Source organism: Triticum urartu, chromosome 3 (genome assembly GCF_003073215.2).
Source record: "Triticum urartu cultivar G1812 chromosome 3, Tu2.1, whole genome shotgun sequence".
In the NCBI taxonomy this organism is placed as follows: Eukaryota; Viridiplantae; Streptophyta; class Magnoliopsida; order Poales; family Poaceae; genus Triticum; species Triticum urartu.
The window spans coordinates 99,373,622-99,386,105 of NC_053024.1; the positions used below are offsets into that span (position 1 = coordinate 99,373,622).

The 12,484-nt window shown below is 43.6% G+C and overlaps 1 pseudogene; it reads right to left on the minus strand.

Annotated features, from left to right (window-relative positions):
• Nucleotides 1-7,324: 7,324 nt before the first annotated feature.
• LOC125546709 lies at nucleotides 7,325-9,558 on the minus strand (annotated as a pseudogene).
• Nucleotides 9,559-12,484: the final 2,926 nt, after the last annotated feature.

Here is a 12,484-nt window from a genome sequence, read left to right on the forward strand (position 1 = left end):
ATTGAGGTTAACCAACCTGCAATTGAATGGTTAGAAGAATAGTGGTATCTTAGCCCATCAGAAGGAACAACATTTATGGAAGCGAGCGTCTTCACTTTACGACAGAGGAGTACAAGACACGGCAGCCCAGCCCAGTTAACTGTGTCTTGTGTTGGAGTACCGCGTGGTACTCTTGTACCACTTGGTTTTGCTGCTTCACATGATTCGTCGATACAAACCCCTATTAAAAAAGGCGAGGGCGGGTCTTTTCCCGCGCAGTAGGCAAGGGAATTTGCCATAGTAGGTCCGTCAAGATCTTCGTATGTTCCGCTATTGGTTATTGACCGGAGACGTGTCTCGGTCATGTCTACATAGTTCTCGAACCCGTAGGGTCCGCACGCTTAACATTCGATGACGATTGGTATTATGAGTTATGTGATTTGATGTACTGATGTTTGTTCGGAGTCCGAGATGAGATCACAGACATGACGAGGAGTCTCGAAATGTTCGAGAGGTAAAGATTCATATATTGGAAGGTTGCATTCGGACATCAGAATTGTTCCGAGTGATTCAGGCATTTTTCCGAAGTAGCGGGAGGTTACCGGAACCCCCCGGGGGAAATCATGGGCCTTATGGGCCATGAGAGAGAAGAGGGGACAGCCCAGAAGGGAGAGGCGCGCAACCCCCCCCCCCCAAGTGGAGTCCGAATTGGAAGGGGAGGGGGCGCAACCCCCTTTCCCTCCTCCCCTCCTCTCCTTCATTTTCCCCCCTCCATAAAAGGAAAGGAGAGGGGGAATCCTACTAGGACTAGGGAGTCCTAGTAGGACTCCCCACATGAGGCGCGCCCCTCTTTGGCCGGCCCTCTCCTCCTCCCCCCCCTTTATATACGTGGGAAGGCGGCACCCCAAAGACACATAAGTTGATCTTTTAGCCGTGTGCGGTGCCCCCCTCCACAGTTACACACCTCGGTCATATTCTCGTAGTGCTTAGGCGAAGCCTCCGCCGGTAACTTCATCATCACCGTCACCACGCTGTTGTGCTGACGAAACTCTCCCTCGGCCTCAACAGGATCAAGAGTACGAGGGACGTCACCGAGCTGAACGTGTGCAGATCGCGAAGGTGCCTTACTTTCGGTACTAGGATCGGTTGGATCGCGAAGATGTTCGACTACATCAACCGCGTCACTTGACGCTTCCGCTTTCGGTCTACGAGGGTATGTAGACAACACTCTCCCCTCTCGTTGCTATGCATCACATAGATCTTGCGTGTGCGTAGATTTTTTTTTTGAAATTACTGCGTTCCCTAAACAGCGCCAACTGTCGTGGGAGTAAGTCTGACAGTATAGAGAGGCAAGATCGTAGCTACGATGAGGGTGTGCACGCAAGGTTTACGAGTTCAGGCCCTTCGCGGAGGAAGTAACAGCCACTACAAGAAATATGTCAACTTGTGACCTTGACTATTGGTCACTGAAAGGTCATTATTTTTCATTTGCGACCTTTTTGTGACCAAAAACAGAAGGTCAAAAGCTGGCGGTCGTAAACTGAAATTAACGACCTTCTTTGGGATAAGGTCGTAGACGTTTACGACCAAAACAGAAGGTCGTTGAACCCACGACCTTTTGTTTTGGTCACTGCGTTGGATTTCCCCGAAGAGGAGAGGATTATGCAGCAAAGTAGCGTAAGTATTTCCCTCCGTTTTTGAGAACCAAGGTATCAATCCAGTAGGAGGCCACGCACAAGTCCCTCGTACCTACACAAAACAATAGCTCAACGCAACCAACGCGATTAGGGGTTGTCAATCCCTTCACGGTCACTTACGAGAGTGAGATCTGATAGAGATGATAGATAATATTTTTGGTATTTTTGATATAAAGATGCAAAGTCAAATAAAAGGCAAAAGTAAAAAGCAAAGAAATAATAAAGTGATGGAAGATTGATATGATGAGAATAGACCTGGGGGCCATAGGTTTCACTAGTGGCTTCTCTCAAGAGCATAAGTATTTCTACGGTGGGTGATCAAATTACTGTTGATCAATTGACAGAATTGAGCATAGTTATGAGAATATCTAGGTATGATCATGTATATAGGCATCACGTCCGAGACAAGTAGACCGACTCCTGCCTGCATCGACTACTATTACTCCACTCGTCGACCGCTATCCAGCATGCATCTAGAGTATTAAGTTAATGAAAACAGAGTAACGCCTTAAGCAAGATGACATGATGTAGAGGAATAAATTCATGCAATATGATAAATACCCCATCTTGTTATCCTCGATGGCAACAATACAATACGTGCCTTGCTGCCCCTTCTGTCACTGGGAAAGGACACTGCCGAAAGGCAACTATGAGCGCATGATTGGAAAGACATTTGTCAAAGCGGAGCGGTCGGGAAGTACTGTCAGTGATCAAAGGATAAAAGAACGACGAGCTGGGAAACAAATTGCCCAGCTCGGAGAACAAGCGAACGAATCGTGCCCCCCGCTCAAGGTGTCTAGCGACATCTTCGCTAATGATCCGAGGATGGTGCCCGGTTATAGCAATCTTGGAGATTACCTGCCCGACGATGTACATTATGATTTCTTGGAGGTGGAGGCGGTACACAGATACAAGTAAGGGAAGCCTCTCGTCAATGATGAAAGATCTCTCACAACGATGATGCGAAGATTGCATGATTGGTACATGAAAACCTGCAGAGAGTCTGGGGGGAGGAATACTTTGACGCTGAGAGTTAGAGAGGAGCATGACCTCGTTGGAATTGAACTGTTGGATGTTCCATTTGAGGAGTTCTTCCAGTTTTTCAATCAAATGGCCATCGATAAAGCAACGGTCACCTACTACTGTCTGTAAGTACTACTACTTCTGTCATTAAGTCTCTCTATATAGGTCAGCTCTTTCATTGCATGTATTTATAATTATCCTCACTATAGCATGCAGATTGAAGATCGCCGAATTGAAGAAAAGACAAGTCGGTGATATTGGGTTCATTAACACAAATGTCATAGATGCAACTGAGGTTAAATTTCATGCCGAAGATACCGAGGCCAACTTTCTACGATCGTTGGTAATAAATGAAAACAAAGATATAATACTCTTTCCTTACAACTTCAAGTGAGTGTTACTGTCTTGTGCATATTCGGTTTCCCTTATATATTAGTCCAGGTTATAGTAATGTAATTGATGAGTTATGCATGCGTGCACAGTTTCCACTATGTTCTCATAGAGATTAAGCTTGAGCAAGGACTAGTAACCGTCTTAGACTCGAGACGAGAAGATCCCCAGGAGTATGCGGACATGACTCAAATCCTCGAGAAGTAAGTTAAATCGATCATTATCTACCATATCAGCAACTTTGTTCATTTCCTGATATCAAGTAATTGTTTTCTTTGTCTGGCAGGGTTTGGAGAAAATTCACCAAAAAAGCTCCGGGACTGCCGAAGAAGCTGCAATTTAGATACCCGAAAGTAAGTACTATCGTAGCATGTTCCGCGCGTCTCCTAGTGTTTCAAGCGCCAGTTTCATCAATACCATTTGGCATGTTTGCTTATCAGTTTGATTGACCTCTATTTCTTGTAAAGTGGTTGTGGCAGGATCAAGGGAATGATTTCTGCGGATACTACATTTGCGAGTCCATCCGCTACACGACCTGTGAACGGGGGTACACTGAAGAACAATATGAAGTGCGTAAGCAATAATATTCACAATTTTATTTTATTACCATCATTTGTGTTGAGTTTCATTTATTCATATATATGTGTGTGTGTGTGTGTGTGTGTGTGTGTGTGTGTGTATTGACCCCCTTCTTCAAATTAGATCTTTCGGATGCGGGATGAACTCCTACCACCAGATCGTATCCGAGCAATTCAAGAGGAACTGGTGGCATTCTTCTTTGACCACGTGATCGCTAAAGATGGATAATACCATGTGGAGCTTGACTTCGTATATAATTAGGAGATTATATTGTAAGAGATAATTATTGTATATATGTAGCCGGTAGTGTCAGATAGATATACGAGAACTTATTGTTCGACCAATCTCTCGGAGAAGGAGAGGTGGTCGATATCACTTCTCTCTGTATGCATATATGTTCATGACGATCTTCTGTTTCCTTTGTTTGCTTACTAGCTAGCTAGCGTGTCTAGTCCTCTCTATACGTATGTATAGTACGTAGCGTCGACCAAGCATGGACATAAGAGAGGACACTTCTCTCTATTAATTAGCTAGCTAACACAATATATGAAACACCTAAATTAACCCCCCAAAACCCCCAACCCCCCCTTTCAAATAAAAAACAAAAAACCCAGCCACAGAAATGCTGACGCGTGGATGCCTATTGGTCCCGGTTGGTGCCACCAACCGGGATCAAAGGCCCTCCTGCCTGGGCTCGGCGCACCGGCCACGTGGAGTCCCATCTGTCCCGGTTCTGGACTGAACCTGGACTAAAGGGCTAGGGCATTAGTAACGACCCTTTAGTCCCGGTTCAGAAACCGGGACAAAAGGCCCTTACCAATCGGGACTAATGGGGGTTTATCTACTAGTGGATTTTTCTGCTGATAGAAACAACTTGTGCATTTCCAACGAACTAGTTGCTACCAAGTTTCAGGATGATGAGTGAAAGTTGGTATAATTCTGTATATTTAATTTGCAGTTCACAATGGTTGGCTAATAAGACCCTTCATGCCAACTACAAGTAGCCGCCAAATCTATGTAGATAAGTTATACTCTAACATCTCCTTCACGTCTATATAGATACTGGTCTAGGGGTCAGCTTTCGACATTATACTGCGACATTCCCCTCACATCTATGCTCTTTTAAAATTTATGACGTGGGCAACAGAAGTCAGGGCAAGCTGGAATTATTTATTGTATTTATTAGTTTTTGAACCAAGAACCTCTAGGTAACAAATTTATGCGCCTAACCAGTTCACCAATCGGTTCAGGGTTCAAAACCCAGTAAATGCAATAACTAATTGCAGCCTGACACTGCTTCCGCTGCCCACGTCATAAACTTTAAAGGAGCATAGGCATGAGCAGGAGTGTTGGAGTATAATGTCTGACCATCTTCAATAATTTGAACTTTTGGATGAGTTGGTTGGAGCATGAATTTATCATGGTATCAAAGCCACGAGGTCTCGAGTTCAAGACCCGACTGGTGCAATTTAAAAATAAAAAATTGTAGCCCACTTTGGTCCATGTTTAGACCCGAGGGAGCCGCACAAGAGGGGGGTGGGGGTGGGGCGTGTTCAAGTATAAATGCATAGCCCATCTTTTCTCATCAGCTTGATCTTTTGGAGCAACTGGGTAGAGCATGAATTCAATACTTCTAAACTGTCTTAGAAATGAACAAGTCATAGGTAGAGCTTATTGATGCAGAAACTCTACGCTTAAAGACTCAAACAACAGAAAATGTAAGAAACTGAAGAATGTTGCTAGCAGACCCTAGTGCTATAGCCCATAATTAAGGAGTAATTAACATCTCATAGGAGTTTCCCAACAAGAAACAATATCTCTTTGAACCAACAAAGGCAAACATAGGTCAAGCTTGAAATTCCACCACCAGTACAATGCTTTCACAACTAAATGAATCGGACGGAGATGGTAATACTTAATTTGGTAAAATTGTGCTGCTGGTGTGCTGCATTATTTACTTCTCGCCGAGTTACTTCTCGCCGAGTTGAGTGCAAGATTCAAGGACATGCTGCAGTTTATTTCCATGTCAAGCATCATTAGCATCGTCTTCATGCATGCAGTCAATTCACGAACAGAGAGGTCTCCATTCCAACACCAGCCAGGACACTTAACATTTATCATCTATTACTGAAGCATATGGAGAGAATCACTGCAAATCATTGGTAACATCGAAAATTAATGGTGATATACATAGCAAACGAATATTGAACTGTAAAAGACTTTAAGCATCACAACATCCAAATCACCGAGAAAATGACAATGGCTTACTTATGAAGTGTTTTGCCTAGCTGGGAACCTAGCATAACAGTTGCACAAAGTTTCCTTGATGTCTAGCTCTCACCAAAGACAAGTTGTTTTTTGAGGGAGGGGAACGGTAACTATTGCTCAAGGAATAGTACTAGCTTGTTCACCATTTCTTTAATGGAAATGGTCTCTTTTTTCAGCTTTCCAGAGAACTTGGTGAAGGAAATGAACAACAATACATGACTAAATTAATTAAGGAGAACAAACAAGGGAAATTATCCTAAGTTGTACAGGACCAGGTGTTAACAAGACAAATTCTTAGCAATAAAAAGCTTATTTTTCATTGCTTATGCACTGAATGAGCCTAATTTTAGTCCATGTACTCTGCTTCTAAGGCAAGTGTGATGATATGATTAGTAGTGCCATTACAAAGTCATAGCTTGTGAAGCGCATTAGGCGAAGTTCCTTTTCTTAAGGGGGAATTCGTCGGTCAATAAAAACTGAAGACGTACTGAAGATGCAAAGAGTCCAAACACACAAAGTTCACACCACAAGCCAAGAAAAAGTATGAAACAAGGGATAAAGCTACAACTTCTTGTAAAACCTGTTCAAATTTGAGATGATGTACCAGGTAAGCAGAAGCATCTAGCAGCAACTCTGATGTTCTTGGTTTCTACTTCCAAATTAATTGGGTAATATTGTCTTAGTCTCCTCAAGAGAGAGGTTGTAGTGATCCGATGCCTCATCTTCATGCAACTCATTAACGAATAGAGAAAACACATAAATAATAATCTGCTACTGAAGCATCTAGAGACTAGCACTGCAAAAAATAATAATTGATAACATCAAAATGTAGCAGCAATACAAATATAGCAAGCATGTATATAACTGTAAAAGATGAGAGAAGCGCATGAAGTGTAGATAGTGCGACAGTGGCACAAAGGCATTTCCTTGGTTGATGTCAACCTTGCCAAAGAACGTCTATGCTTGCAGAAGGAAATATTTAACTAAGAATGCATTTCTAATGGAGTGCAGACAGAAATGATATATATAGTTCTAGTAAAGTTGGGCAGGACCAAATAATTAACACACCACTTTTAGAAGAGAACTTCAAAATGTACCACTAGCCAATTCAAGGTATACACAATGTGTAGCAACAGCACAACTAGTTGGCCTGTCATCTTCCTCCCATCACCACAAGAAAAAGGCCCGTACGCGAATGCGGAAAGTTTGTGCAAGAACCTCACATGTGTACCACTAGTTTGTGGTCTATCTGAAGCGCGCATCAGTTATCTGGCGCTGGGAGCGACAACTACCAAAATTAAGACACATTTGAATACTTATCTTTGAGATGCAAGACAACATATGCATTTTTGGATGGCAACTTGGATGTTGTTACGGTAAGGCAAGGGACTGCAAATCCTTTATCCCCAGTTCAAATCTGGGTGTCGCCCGACCAACAAGTACTCATGACAATTCAATGCATATACTTGACCAGCAAGAGACTGCTGCTTAACCTAGAAATAAATTATACTACCAACTAAATAAGATAGTTATGCTGAGGCCGGGGTTAATCCTCCTTTTCTATAAAAAAAACTAAATAATATAGTACTACTAATGTATCGGTTCATGCATCATAAAAGGGAGAAGGATATATTAGCATGCTGATGATATACGCACCGGGTAAATATTTACAGGTCCAGCGGCAACTCCCCCTTTCCTGGGCCTTGGCTTGTTTAATCAAAGCTGGGCAGTCGGGAGAAAACTATACTGTTACCTTTCCAAAAGCCTAGACTAGGGTGGTTGGGATGTGTGCTTGCTGCTGTCTCCACGGCAGTTTCTACGGCTTCAACAATGCCATCGTTGCCATTTACAAAGCATTTGACAGTACGCAGGCAGGGGAGGTTCTCGATTCCAAAGCTCGGAGAGTCAGATTCATTTACGTGGCAAACAAGCTTGAGTTTTTCTAGCTTGGGCATGGATCCTGCGGCAAATATCAGAGCTACCGGGGAAACACCATTTCCATCATAAATAAAAATCCCCAATGACCGGAACCCAACTTCACCACTTATTCTGAGCTTATTCCTTGACTCTGTTCTCTGCGTGAGGTGCAGAATGAGCAGAGTGGGTAAGGCCCCAAGCATGCATAGGTCATCCTGCTTGACTCCATCCACTTGAAGGATTAACTGTTGGAGGTTTTTGAGGGAGCTCAGCCATTTCGGAATCTGCGGGATGGCTAAAGAGCAGTTGATAAGTTTCTCGAGGGTAGGCAGGCACAAAGGTTCCTGTAAGAGGCCGCTCAAATCCATAATAGTCAGAGAGCGAAGGTTCTGGGTGCCTAGCTTACACAGGGAAGAGATGACCTCCCCAATCACATTTGTATGCCCAGTGTCAGAATTAACATTGAACCTAATGTGAAGGACCAGATTCCTCAAATTTTTCAGCTGGCCAAGGCTCGACAGAAAGTCTAATGATTGTCTGGAGACACTGACCAATTTCAACGTCTCCAATGCTTGCATGTTCGCAACACCATCAGGAAATTTAACACCAACATCAACAAGTAGATGTGATAATTTTCTGAGATTAACAATAGATGCAGGTAATTCCATTACATCAGTTTCTCTTAGGTCCAGGATCTCTAAGCACCCTAAACGTCCAATTTGTTCTGGGAGCTTTCTTATTCCTATATGTCTGAAGCTCAGGTACCTTAGCTGGAACAGCCTCACTATATTTTCAAGATTTTGTTCTCCCAATCGTTGGTAATCGTGTAAGTTGAGAACACGCAGATGTCTAAACTTCTCCAAAGAAGGCATTTCCACAAAAGATCCAGAGACTGATCGGACATGGGACAGATCCAAACCTGTCGTTGGTATTGTTGAATTTCCTTCCTTGACGCCTTGCAAAAATAATCGACGAATGACTTTGCTTTCTATCCCAGTTGTCGGAATGGGAGTACTAAGGAAAGTAATGAAGTTCTCTTCGGTGGACTTGGATATTATGAAATCAAGAATTATGTCATGAACTCGGCAGCCCTTCACTTTACCATATTCATTTGTCTCGACGGGTTGGATCAAACACCTATTGACGAGCTCGTTAAAACACCTTTCTCCTACCTCATGTGTTGTATATCCGTCTTCTTTTTGAATGAATCCTTCACCTATCCACCTCCTTATCAAATCATACTTCTCAATAAAAGAATCTTCCGAAAACATACTCACATATAAGAGACAAAGGTAACCCAGCACATTTTTTATGTTAGCCAACAAACCAGAAACAGCGATGATTGCCAAAGGTAACCCAGCACATTTTTTATGTTAGCCAACAAACCAGAAACAGCGATGATTGCCAAAGGTAACCCAGCACATTTTTTCAAGATTTGATCACATACCTCTTCAAGGTATGGTGGGCAATTTTCTTGGGAGTCGAATAGTCTTCTGTGAAATAGCTGTCTTGAATGCACCACTGTAAGAGGCCTTACCCCATAAATATTGCCACTGAAATATGAACTGCATGATTCGGCAACATCATTTCTACGAGTAGTGGTGATTATGATACTGCGAGAACTAGTCTTGGGGAATGCAAGCTTAATAACATTCCATGCAGCCACATCCCATATATCATCAACGACAACAAAATACCTGCACATGGATTCAAAGATGATGTCAACAGGTTTTAATATAAAGAGTGTACAGCAAGATAGACAAAAAAAAGAAACTTGAACACAGTGACATCATAAAAAATACTCCTATGTAAGAATGCTACAGGTGTTGAAAATCATTGTCAAAAAAGGCATGCGCTTTGGTGAAATAGGTGGTAGGCAGAGGAAAAATTAGAAACTTATGCCAAACCACTAGTAGAAAAGGGGGCAATGTCCAGGCCAGGTCAGCCCATTAGTCCCGGTTCAGTCTAGAACCGGGACCAATGGGGGCATTGGACCCGGTTCGTGAGCCCAGGGGGCCGGCCGGGCCACGTGGGCCATTGGTCCCGGTTCGTCTGGACCTTTTGGTCCCGGTTGGTGGGACGAACCGGGACCAATGGGCCTGGCTCCTGGCCCACCACCATTGGTCCCGGTTGGTGGCTTGAACCGGGACCAAAGGCTCCCCTTTAGTCCCGGTTCATGCCACCAACCGGGACCAATGAGGTGCCTATATATACCCTCGCCCGCGAGCAGAGCACTCCAGTGCTCTGTTTTTCTCTGGCCGGCGAGGGGAGGGGTTTGTGGTGCTCTAGCTCACCTCCTATGCACATGAGGTGTTCGATGAAATGCCCGAGCCACAGTAGTTAAGCTTTCTCCTCTCGAAGCTCGACCTCAAAGCTCTATTTTCCTCGACATTTGTCTAGATTTAGCGGTCCGTCACGCCCCACCCCCGTCTTCACCGCCGTCGATCACCCGCGCCGATCTCATCACCGACACCACCGTGGTGAGCCTCTTGTTCTATCTTCTTTCTGAAAGGAAAAATATTGTTACTTGTATGTTTAGATAGATATTTGTATAATTTTCTTACTTTTATTATTGCATCTTATATAGTGCGATGGTTTTGGTATCCGCCCCCGTCGGCCCTCGTCTTGTCTATGATTCGGATGTGGTATATATATTATCTTTATAACTATTGGTTCATTTATTGTTTATGAAAATTATGCGGACCAACGTGACGTAGATTTTATATATCTAGGATGTATGTGAACCGGAAATTCCAACCGACCCTATTGTTGAGAGGTTAAATTTAGTTGAAGAAGAAAACAATTTCTTGAAGGAAAAAATAAAAAAATTGAGGAGGAGAAGATGATATTGGAGTTGCATGTTGCGGATGTCGTCGATGATCACAAGATCAAGATGGATGCAATGCGCTTGAAGATTAGAAAGATTAGAAAATATGCCATTCATACCGAGGCTTGGTATCATTATGCCGTTGGATCAATTGTTACCTTGGTTGCGATTATGATCGCCTTTGTTTTCGCATTAAAATGTTTTACATAGTTTCAATGTATGTTTTAATTAATTAGATGCTCTGGAGAGCTATATGTTGTTAGATGAGAACTATGTATGTACTTTGGTTTTAATGTGATGATGAACTTCTATTAATTTGGACACTTAATTATATATAATGCACGCAGATGAACTGGCAATGGATGTACGGTGACAGACACACCTCCGAGTACATTAAGGCGTGCATGAGTTTCTCGATGCGGCTGAGGCAAACAAGCAGAATGGTTTTATGTGTTGTCCATGCCCTGATTGTGGGAATACGAAGTCTTACTCTGACCGGAAAATCCTCCACACCCACCTGCTTTACAAGGGTTTCATGCCACACTATAATGTTTGGACGAGGCACGGAGAAATAGGGGTTATGATGGAAGACAACGAAGAAGAAGAGTACGATGACAACTATGTGCCCCCTGAATACCGTGATGCTGCAACGGGGGGAGCTGGTGAAGATCAAAAGGAACCAGACGATGTGCCCAATGATGCTGCAACGGGTGAAGCTGCTGAAGATCAAGAGGAACCAGACGATGTGCCCGATGATGATGATCTTCGCCGGGTCATTGTCGATGCAAGGACGCAATGCGAAAGTCAAAAGGAGAAGCTGAAGTTTGATCGCATGTTAGAGGATCACAAAAAAGGGTTGTACCCCAATTGCGAAGATGGCAAAACAAAGATCGGTACCGTACTGGAATTGCTGCAGTGGAAGGCAGAGAATGCTGTGCCTGACAAAGGATTTGAGAAGCTACTGAAAATATTGAAGAAGAAGCTTCCAGAGGATAACAAATTGCCCGACAGTACATACGCAACAAAGAAGGTCGTATGCCCTCTAGGATTGGAGGTGGAGAAGATACATGCATGCCCTAATGACTGCATCCTATACCGCGGTGCATACAAGGATCTGAACGCATGCCCGGTATGCGGTGCATTGCGGTATAAGATCAGACGAGATGACCCTGGTGATGTTCACGGCGAGCCCCACAGGAAGAGGGTTCCTGCGAAGGTGATGTGGTATTCTCCTATAATACCACGGTTGAAACGTCTGTTCAGAAACGGAAAGCATGCCAAGTCGATGCGATGGCACAGTGAGGACCGTAACAAAGACGGGAAGTTGAGAGCACCCGCTGATGGGTCGCAGTGGAGAAAAATCGAGAGAAAGTACTGGGATGAGTTTGCAAAGGACCCAAGGAACGTATGGTTTGCTTTAAGTGCGGATGGCATTAATCCTTTCGGGGAGCAGAGTAGCAATCACAGCACCTGGCCCGTGACTCTATGTATGTATAACCTTCCTCCTTGGATGTGCATGAAGCGGAAGTTCATTATGATGCCAGTTCTCATCCAAGGCCCTAAGCAACCCGGCAACGACATTGATGTGTACCTAAGGCCATTAGTTGAAGAACTTTTACAGCTGTGGAATGGAAACGGTGTACGTACGTGGGATGAGCACAGATAAGAGGAATTTAACCTAAAGGCGTTGCTGTTCGTGACCATTAACGATTGGCCCGCTCTCAGTAACCTTTCAAGACAGACAAACAAAGGATACCACACATGCATACACTGTTTAGATGACACTGAAAGTATATACCTGGAC